We start from the raw sequence: 9,647 nt of genomic DNA on the forward strand, positions 1-9,647 counted from the left end.
ATGTTAAATGTCAGGATTGTTTTTCATCTTTTGACACATCTCAACAGGAACCCCTTTTAATACAGCGTCTCTACACATTTCTCCCATTCCTGTCCCGTCACCCTTGGGATTAACTCCTGTGTGTCTCATCCATGTGTCCACTGCAGCACTAATGTGCTCTTTAGGATGCTGATTAGGGTCCCAATCGAATTGAGCAACTGCAACAGGGGCGGTGGGCGGATACTGATTTCTTATGGCCTTCCCCAGGGCTGTCATTACACGTGTCAGGGGTGTGTCATCAGGGTCCTACTTACTGCAATCAGCATTCTGTTCTATTTCTCTAGCAACCCAGGGACGCACAGATCGTCCCAAAATTGCTCTAAAGTCACCCAAGGCCAGTGTCATGCCTTTAGTCAATGTATCTAATTCCTGTAACCTGACACATCCGCATCCTACAATAGGTGGCAACTTATCCACTAATGCCTGTACATCTCCCAATAAAAAAGGGACATATTTTGTCATTCCAGCTGATGAGGTCAACAACGGACATTGAATGGATGGACCGCTCTGGCTACGAGTAGTCATGGTGTGTGTTCTTCCAGAATCTTTAAACTGTTTTTCTGTTATCTGTTGAGAAGCTTTCTCATATAAATCATGCACTTTTGATTCCAATTGTGTAACCCCTCTTAAAAGTCTAAGCATCCTCATTCAGCTCTTCCAATCACTCAACCAACCAGAAGCCACACTACTCTGCTCAACACTTTCTTCCTCCTCTTTTACTTCTGGCTCAGGGATCCAATGGCCTTTCAGGGATGTCTCCACCTTTTTCAGGAGTCCCCGCTGTCTGCCAGTCACCAGAGCTGGGTGCCTCTGGGCACGTTTTCTGTCTAGGTTGTGAGTCAGAACACTTTCAAAACACTTAATTTCTCTTTAAAATTCCCCAGGAGGGTCTGGCTCACTCCTGTAGGCGGGTTCACGCATGGTGTAGAGCTCTGCGGGGGAAAGTGCTGTGTACGGGCCCTCTTTATGTCTCTCTATGCGGTCAGAGAAGGGCTCATAACACAGTTCCTCCCACTTGGGGTGTGTATACTTTTGACGGTTCAGGGACAAACGGGTTGTAATGCGCACGTAACTGGCCTGATTCTGTGTCTCCTCTAATATACTGGCCCTTCTCAAAATATTAGCATATTGTGATAAAGTTCATTATTTTCCATAATGTCATGATGAAAATTTAACCTTCATATATTTTAGATTCATTGCACACTAACTGAAATATTTCAGGTCTTTTATTGTCTTAATACGGATGATTTTGGCATACAGCTCATGAAAACCCAAAATTCTTATCTCACAAAATTAGCATATTTCATCCGACCAATAAAAGAAAAGTGTTTTTAATACAAAAAACGTCAACCTTCAAATAATCATGTACAGTTATGCACTCAATACTTGGTCAGGAATCCTTTTGCAGAAATGACTGCTTCAATGCGGCGTGGCATGGAGGCAATCAGCCTGTGGCACTGCTGAGGTCTTATGGAGGCTCAGGATGCTTCGATAGCGGCCTTTAGCTCATCCAGAGTGTTGGGTCTTGAGTCTCTCAACGTTCTCTTCACAATATCCCACAGATTCTCTATGGGGTTCAGGTCAGGAGAGTTGGCAGGCCAATTGAGCACAGTGATACCATGGTCAGTAAACCATTTACCAGTGGTTTTGGCACTGTGAGCAGGTGCCAGGTCGTGCTGAAAAATGAAATCTTCATCTCCATAAAGCTTTTCAGCAGATGGAAGCATGAAGTGCTCCAAAATCTCCTGATAGCTAGCTGCATTGACCCTGCCCTTGATAAAACACAGTGGACCAACACCAGCAGCTGACACGGCACCCCAGACCATCACTGACTGTGGGTACTTGACACTGGACTTCTGGCATTTTGGCATTTCCTTCTCCCCAGTCTTCCTCCAGACTCTGGCACCTTGATTTCCGAATGACATGCAGAATTTGCTTTCATCCGAAAAAAGTACTTTGGACCACTGAACAACAGTCCAGTGCTGCTTCTCTGTAGCCCAGGTCAGGCGCTTCTGCCGCTGTTTCTGGTTCAAAAGTGGCTTGACCTGGGGAATGTGGCACCTGTAGCCCATTTCCTGCACACGCCTGTGCACGGTGGCTCTGGATGTTTCTACTCCAGACTCAGTCCACTGCTTCCGCAGGTCCCCCAAGGTCTGGAATCGGCCCTTCTCCACAATCTTCCTCAGGGTCCGGTCACCTCTTCTCGTTGTGCAGCGTTTTCTGCCACACTTTTTCCTTCCCACAGACTTCCCACTGAGGTGCCTTGATACAGCACTCTGGGAACAGCCTATTTGGTCAGAAATTTCTTTCTGTGTCTTACCCTCTTGCTTGAGGGTGTCAATAGTGGCCTTCTGGACAGCAGTCAGGTCGGCAGTCTTACCCATGATTGGGGTTTTGAGTGATGAACCAGGCTGGGAGTTTTAAAGGCCTCAGGAATCTTTTGCAGGTGTTTAGAGTTAACTCGTTGATTCAGATGATTAGGTTCATAGCTCGTTTAGAGACCCTTTTAATGATATGCGAATTTTGTGAGATAGGAATTTTGGGTTTTCATGAGCTGTGTGCCACAATCATCTGTATTAAGACAATAAAAGACCTGAAATATTTCAGTTAGTGTGCCATGAATCTAAAATATATGAATGTTAAATTTTCATCATTACGTTATGGAAAATAATGAACTTTATCACAATATGCTAATATTTTGAGAAGGACCTGTATATTTCTCCATTTTGCACATCTATCACTGGATATATACCATGTGTGAGACTATAGGGCGGAGGGACACTCGTTGGGGGTACTGCTGTTTTTTCTGACTGCTTCATTTGTGTTCTGTCCTTGCTGCAGTGAATCAATCCCTGCCACCAAACCAACAAACCACCCCATTCTGTCTCTTTTCCCTGCGTCTTTTGCTTCAACTTTACACTTTATTCCACCAAGTCGTCCTTTCTCATCAGCTTTAATCAACCAACTATCTTTATCCTTTAGATGTCTCTTATATTCTTTGTTCAACCATCTACCTAACGGTTCCCTGTCATCCATTCCTCGTCCTCCTTCAACAATCACCTCCTTGATCTTTTCTATAGTTTTCTGAACTTCCTTCTTTGACTTTTTCTCATGTTTTTCCATAAATTCTACCAGCACAGTTACCTGATCTGACAACGGTATCCAGGGACCTCTACCCCATCCATCATCACTCTTTACCCCATCAATTTCTCCTTCCATGTTGCTCAACTGTTGCCTTATCACACTATGTTAAGCTTGTTTTCTCCTTTTGTCACCTCTGTGGCAATACAGTTTATAATATAATCACCGCTTCTACAATCACTCACACTCAAGTGCAGCCATTCACAGCCATTCGCAGCCACTCAATTTTATTCTCTTCTCACTCATATGCACAGTAAATCCAGTTAGACAAATACAACAGTATATATAGCCTGCGTGCGCAGAGGGCCTCGAACCCTTCCACTCAGCGTGATTCTCTTTTTCAATCTCTCCTGGTCCGACCACTGTGATGCCAAACCCGGTTTGACACCTAGGAATCAACACCCCGTTGACTCCCTGGAATTCCTTTTACTTAAATTTACTCTTACAGTTTCACCATTCAAGTATCTCGGGCTGTCTTCCCTCACCTGCCAATTCAGGGTCTCGGGGTCCTATCACTTGCCACTTAGAGGCGTCCTCAGTCCCTCGGGGAGGCTCTTACTAACCCCAGCTTAAATACCCCAGTCCTCGTCAGGAATGAGTTTGGATTGCCAAATCCGGAACTTATTTACTTCAACACCGTCACCATTCAAGTATCTTCGGTGAAAAGTATGTTAAAGCCTCAACATTCAAGTATCTCGGCTAAAATTTATCTTGTGTCAATCAACAAATATTTTTACTCAATATATCATTTCTTTACAGTAATACATTATTTAAACCAACAAATATTTTACCCAAAACTGATCAGGACTGTAAATTTAAGAGAAAACAGATATCTATTCCACAACACCACCTACACTATTAACAGGCAAAAGGAGAATAAATATAGATCTCCTTACCTCTTGTTTTGGGTCGACCCTGTGGTGTTGTAGAACAACGTCCGCCTCGTAGTCAATTAATCATCCTTTAGTTTGTGCCAAATCCGGGTCACGGCACCAACTGTCAAGGTAGGAAAACTTTACTGGCCGTCCGTTAACTCTTACATTATTCCTCACCTCTCATCGACTCTTTTTATTTGACACCCCAAAGGACAATCCTCAGTCAGAGATCAGTTGTAGTTTCCACAAGTTTATTAAAACCAATCTGAATTCAGAGAGGTAGACATCACACTTACACGGGTACCTGGAAACCTCTGCTTTCCTTTTCCTTACACATGCCTTTGTTCTTTTTACATTTCCTCATCTCTCTTTTTCCTTTACCGTATGCATTTCTGCTTCATTATGCAAATGAGGAGGGCTGCCTTCTTCTCTCCAGATCCTCTACTATTGGTCAATAAACAGGAAGGAGGAGGATCCATGTGCAGGCCGAGGGTGTGTCCCAATTCAGGGGCTGGATACTTCCAAGTCCGTACTTGTGGGCCAATTGCGTCACAGCGAGGCGTGGAAGGTATGTCAAATGCGGCAGACAAATGTGTCCTTCTTTTGCCCGATTTGATGGATGGGTTGTGAGTATCCTTTGCAGTCCATCTTTTCCCATGATTCCTTGCGGGTCGAAGCGGTTTGGTCAAACTGGGGCAGCAATGGCGGACCACAATGGCAAAAGTTGTGAGTAAACTGTGAAAAATTACACTTTCCTGTGACACAAATGAACTTCTACAATGTCTCTAGTGCGGGAATATAACTATGTAGACGTGAAAAATCTGCTTGATTTATCAAGACATCGCTTAATTTCAAACGTGCTCCAACGTGTTTGGAATTTTCCGCTCCCACCATAGTAACTGCCGTCTTGCTTCGCCAGCCCTACCGGCGGTGGGGCGAGCTAGACCCGGTAGAGATCTGACCGGACTATCGGCCCTGAGCTCCTGCTGCCAGTCATCACAGTGAACGTAAAACACAAGTGATTTCTAACAGTTTGTGTTAGTATTATTTTAATGTATTGTGTCATTTGTTCATGTAAGGCGATTTGATATTGCAGGTGATATTAAAGTTAACCTGAATAAATGGACAATTTCATGTAATCTCACCATATCGCTGGAGAGTGTGATCGAGAATAAATAAGCTTTTAAATATTAATTTTTGATGAAGAAATGTGCTATATGTGTTTTTAAAAGTGTATTTATAATTCAGCTAGCATTATAATTCGTGATTCCAGGTACAGCTGAAGAGAAATACAATTTCAAATGCAAGCAAATCTCAGTAAAGAAGTGAAGTTTGAAAGAGCTTGTTTTAGGCGTTTGAGGAGAAATATTTTAATATGTTCTGCAAATTAAGAGACATGTAAAATTAAAAAAGACTTTTTTTACACTGATATTAAGCAAGATGGGTTTTTCTGTTGTTTTTGTTGTTTAGGGACAAAGGAGCAGACGGGCCAGTTTATTAAACTCAGGGGTGAGAATGACCACCTTTTTACTGGAGCTAAAAACTCAGCCACCGTGGCTTGGAGGTACAATAACAACATTCTTTACAGTCAGTTTCTGTCCAGCTTCAATAACTCCTATCTTTCTAACTTTCATAAATATCCATCCAGTGATTAACATACTTATTTTGGAAACTCTTTCCTTTTGCTTGTTTAGGACAGTTCTGGAGAAGATGGGCCAACAGGGGAAGGTCACCCCCTTGCAGGCCCAAAAAAAAGTGGGACAATATGAAAAGGAAATATAAAGTATGTTAAGAAGTTCTCATGTCACACACAAATAAAAAATATTTCTAAAAGTCTTATTGGTTTCTCTGTTTTGTCAACTCTTCTTTTCTTCCTTCTAACTTTAGGATTGCAAGTATCCAGGGTAACTTTAGACATGGGGATTACTTCCCCATGTCTAAAGGGATTGCTCGATCCAGCTCTCCATCTAACGGATCCGGACTTCCCTAAACCTGAAAGATCTTACTAAGCAGGTTTACTGAAAGATCTGATTAAGCTGGTGTCAGGAAATGACTCGCCTAGCCTCTGACAGCCTTCATCCAAAAGTCTCGCCCTTCTTCAACTGGAGGTTCGGGCGACCGAGTAGCCTATCGCAGTCATCCACACCTTCGACAGTCACTTTTGTTCACGGCTGCTCATTCCCTAATTTACAACTGGCTCTTGGTATATGGGCTAGGCATGAGCCCCAAGGGCGCTGTTTAAACAAACTTGACTAAGGCAACCTATAAAAACCTCCTAAAATCTCTTAGAACCAGGCAACAAGACTTTTTACCACCAGTGAAAAACCAACAATACGGTGACTCAAATAACTGAATGCCCACAATTTAACTAGAATTTGATACGCTTTCTTTAATTAGTAATGCTTTTGCAGGGGTCAGTAACAGCTTAAATTCGGCAACACAAAATAATTTCAATAATAGAAATGAATCAATCAACTCAACCTGTCTTTCCCTGATGCTGAAACTAGTGAGTTTGAAGAGGCTTTGAAGACAGAGGCTCATCCATGCACCTGATGGAGAAGATTCTTCTGGTAACAACGAGTGGTTTCTTGAAGGGAATACAACTTAATCTTCAGTTTTCTTCCTTTAAGTGGCAGGCACTGATGCTCCAGGCTTTGATGGTTAAACAGGATCTTTGTTGTTATATGTCTCAGAAGACAGTAGTTTCCAGAAGCTGAAGAGTTGAAGGAAACCCGGGGAAATAAATGAAATTGATTCAGGACTTCCAGAAGCCTGAAACTTAGAGCAATCAGCTGTTCACCGATCAAGTTCACTTCTGTTGTCTGGATAAAAAGGCTTTAGATGAAATCAGATTCTTAATTTTGAGGCACAGTCCTTTCTGGGCTCACAGGTTGATCCTCTTTGTTAATGCAGTCGATCAGTGGGGCTGTGTCTCTGTTCCTTTTCCATCCAAGCTTATTTTCTCCGTCCGAACTTGTTCGCTGGTCTTCTGCGAGGAAACAACCCCGTTTCTGCTCTCATCATTGTTTTTATAGCGCTTGATGCCTTCACCGGTCAGGCCCTTATTAGGCTTCTTAGTTATTGCGCAACCTATTCAGCTCAGCTTCTTAATTATTGCTCAATACTTTAGTCATGGTCATTGTGACCTACTGATTCTGCTTTTCAGCCTTGGAGATGCCAATAATAGCCACGCTGGTCTGTAGTCGCTTCCTCCCGTAAGCATGCAGCTGGCTCTCATCACTCCTTGTCATCCTCCAATTTTTCCCTAATCTGCTCAGTTTTAAACTTTACACAGTATTACACATTTCATTCTTCAGCTTTCAGCATTCACTTTAAAACACCATTGCAAAACCATCACTTCATTCTTTTTATTCATGCTTTACAAATGATTAATGTTATATCTCTTTCATATATAGCTGATTGAGAATGTCAAACCTTACTGTTTTTCCTCTAATTCTCAGTTCTTAACCACATTTCAATCATACATCTTTTAGCTTGATAATGAAAGACTACAAATTTTATTCAATACATGTGAAAGAATATAAATCATCATACATAATTTCTTTGGATATACTTGTTTATATTTTTGCAAAAGATAAGACAGATAACATGTGGCAGATAATATGTGGCTCCACACAGGCCTCTCCAGTCTCTCAGCTCCAGAATATGAGAACATGCTTGTTTCACTCTCCACTGCTTCAACTGTGTGTTTTAATAATTATTGCATGGATTACACATAAGGATATAAGGATATTTATTGTAACTTTTATGGAGTTAACTGTGAGCAGTTCGTAATGTTGCATGGATTACATGGAAAGATCTCACCTTATTTTGACACAGAATAGAGGGAAAGATGAATGCAGCAAAGTACAGAGACATCCTGGATGAAAACCTGCTCCAGAGTGTTTTTGACCTTAGACTGGAGCGACGGTTCATTTTTCAGCAGGACAACGACCCGAAGCCCACAGCCAAGATCTCAAAGGAGTGGCTTCAGAACCACCCTGTGAATGTCCTGGAGTGGCCCAGACTTGTATCTGATGGAACATCCGGAGAGATCTGAAAATCGCTTTGCACAGACCTCTCTCATCCAACCTGATGGAGCTTGAGATGTTCTGCAAAGAAGAATGGGCCAAACTGGTGTGCTAAACTTTTGGCGTCATATTCAAAAGGCTTGAGGCTGTAACTGCGGCCAAAGATGGATCAACAAAGTGTTAAGCAAAGGCCTTGAATACTTACGGAAATATGATTTATTTTCTATTTTTAATAAATTTGCAACAATCTCAAACAAACTTCTTTCAGATTGTCATAATAAGGTGTTGTGTGTAGAATTTCAATGAAAGAGATTAAATTGATAATATTGTGGAAAAAGTGCAGTGCTGTGAATACTTTGCAGATCATTATTTTAGGGTGTATTCACACTTGCCACTTTTGGACTGGTGGAATTGCAAAATTCTTAAAGGGAAATCCTGATCAACTTTTTTCTCAAAATGAGGTCAATTTACCCTGTAAAAGGTACTGGGTTATATTTTAATGGTTAAAACTGTTAGTTTCTGCTGATTTAATTCACATATTGGAAGTTTTACAGTTTGTCTCTTTTTTGTTTATTTTAGTTTTCTCTCCTGAACATCTGCATCAAGAGACTTCTGTCCTAGGCCTACCAAGCACCCCATGCATTCTTATTATGGGTTTGTACCGTTTCATTTTTGTTCAACCTAGTGAAATTGTGATTTAGGGTTCTAAACGTTTGGTGTTTTCTACTAGAGTAACTTCTAAATAATGTTTTGTGAGTTACCTGCCTTTCTAATATTTCAAGTTTGCTAATATACATTGTCTCTATACAACAAAATATATTTGAATACATTCAGGGTCAGAAAAAAAAATAAACAGATGTTTGCAAAAAAAAAAAACCTTTTTCAGTGTAATCATTGTTTAACTGCATATAAAGAATGTTTTTCAGCACCGGCAGTTTCTGAAGTGGACATGTTCTCTTGTTTTTTTGTTAGGTGGGCAGCTTTTTAAAGTTGCTGTTGATCAAGTGATTGTGAATGACCAGATAAAGTTCCCCACCGCAGCCCTGAGCTACACCTTTTCTATGTTTTAAACATAAAATATAGAGATAGGGTGAGAAGCTCGGTCATCCGGGAGGGGCTCAGAGTTGAGCCACTGCTTCTCCACGTTGAGAGGAGCCAGTTGAGTTGGCTCGGGAATCTGGTTAGGATGCCTCCTGGATGCTTCCCTGGTGAAGTGTTCCAGGAGGAGGCCCAGAGGAAGACCCAGGACACGCTGGACGGACCATGTTTCTCGGCTGGCCTGGGAACGCCTTGGGATTCCCCCAGACGACCTGGCCCAAGTGGCTGGGGAGAGGGAAGTCTGGGTCTCTCTGCTTAGGCTGCTACCCCCGCAACCCAACACCCGGATAAGTGGAAGACTATGGATGGATAGATGGACGGACATTAAAAATCCAGAGGACATGTCCCTCACACTGGAATTCATACAATGTTCTGTTATCTTGAATTATTTGGTCTGAGCAGTATTGAAGGTTATATTCTGTCAATTTGGAGTTGCGGTTCTGTGTTTGAACAGTGAAAGGAA

The 9,647-nt window shown here is 41.9% G+C and overlaps 1 long non-coding RNA gene across 1 annotated transcript in view; it reads left to right on the top strand.

The window, feature by feature from the left end:
• The window catches only part of LOC124882329, a 31,360-nt gene extending 22,120 nt beyond the window's left edge, over window positions 1–9,240 (top strand). The window contains exons 2-3 of the long non-coding RNA XR_007041872.1: window positions 8,666–8,740; window positions 9,059–9,240. This is a non-coding gene — a long non-coding RNA (uncharacterized LOC124882329). The remainder of the gene's footprint in view (window positions 1–8,665; window positions 8,741–9,058) is intronic.
• Window positions 9,241–9,647: the final 407 nt, after the last annotated feature.

This window comes from Girardinichthys multiradiatus, chromosome 15, assembly GCF_021462225.1.
Source record: "Girardinichthys multiradiatus isolate DD_20200921_A chromosome 15, DD_fGirMul_XY1, whole genome shotgun sequence".
Taxonomy (NCBI): domain Eukaryota; kingdom Metazoa; phylum Chordata; class Actinopteri; order Cyprinodontiformes; family Goodeidae; genus Girardinichthys; species Girardinichthys multiradiatus.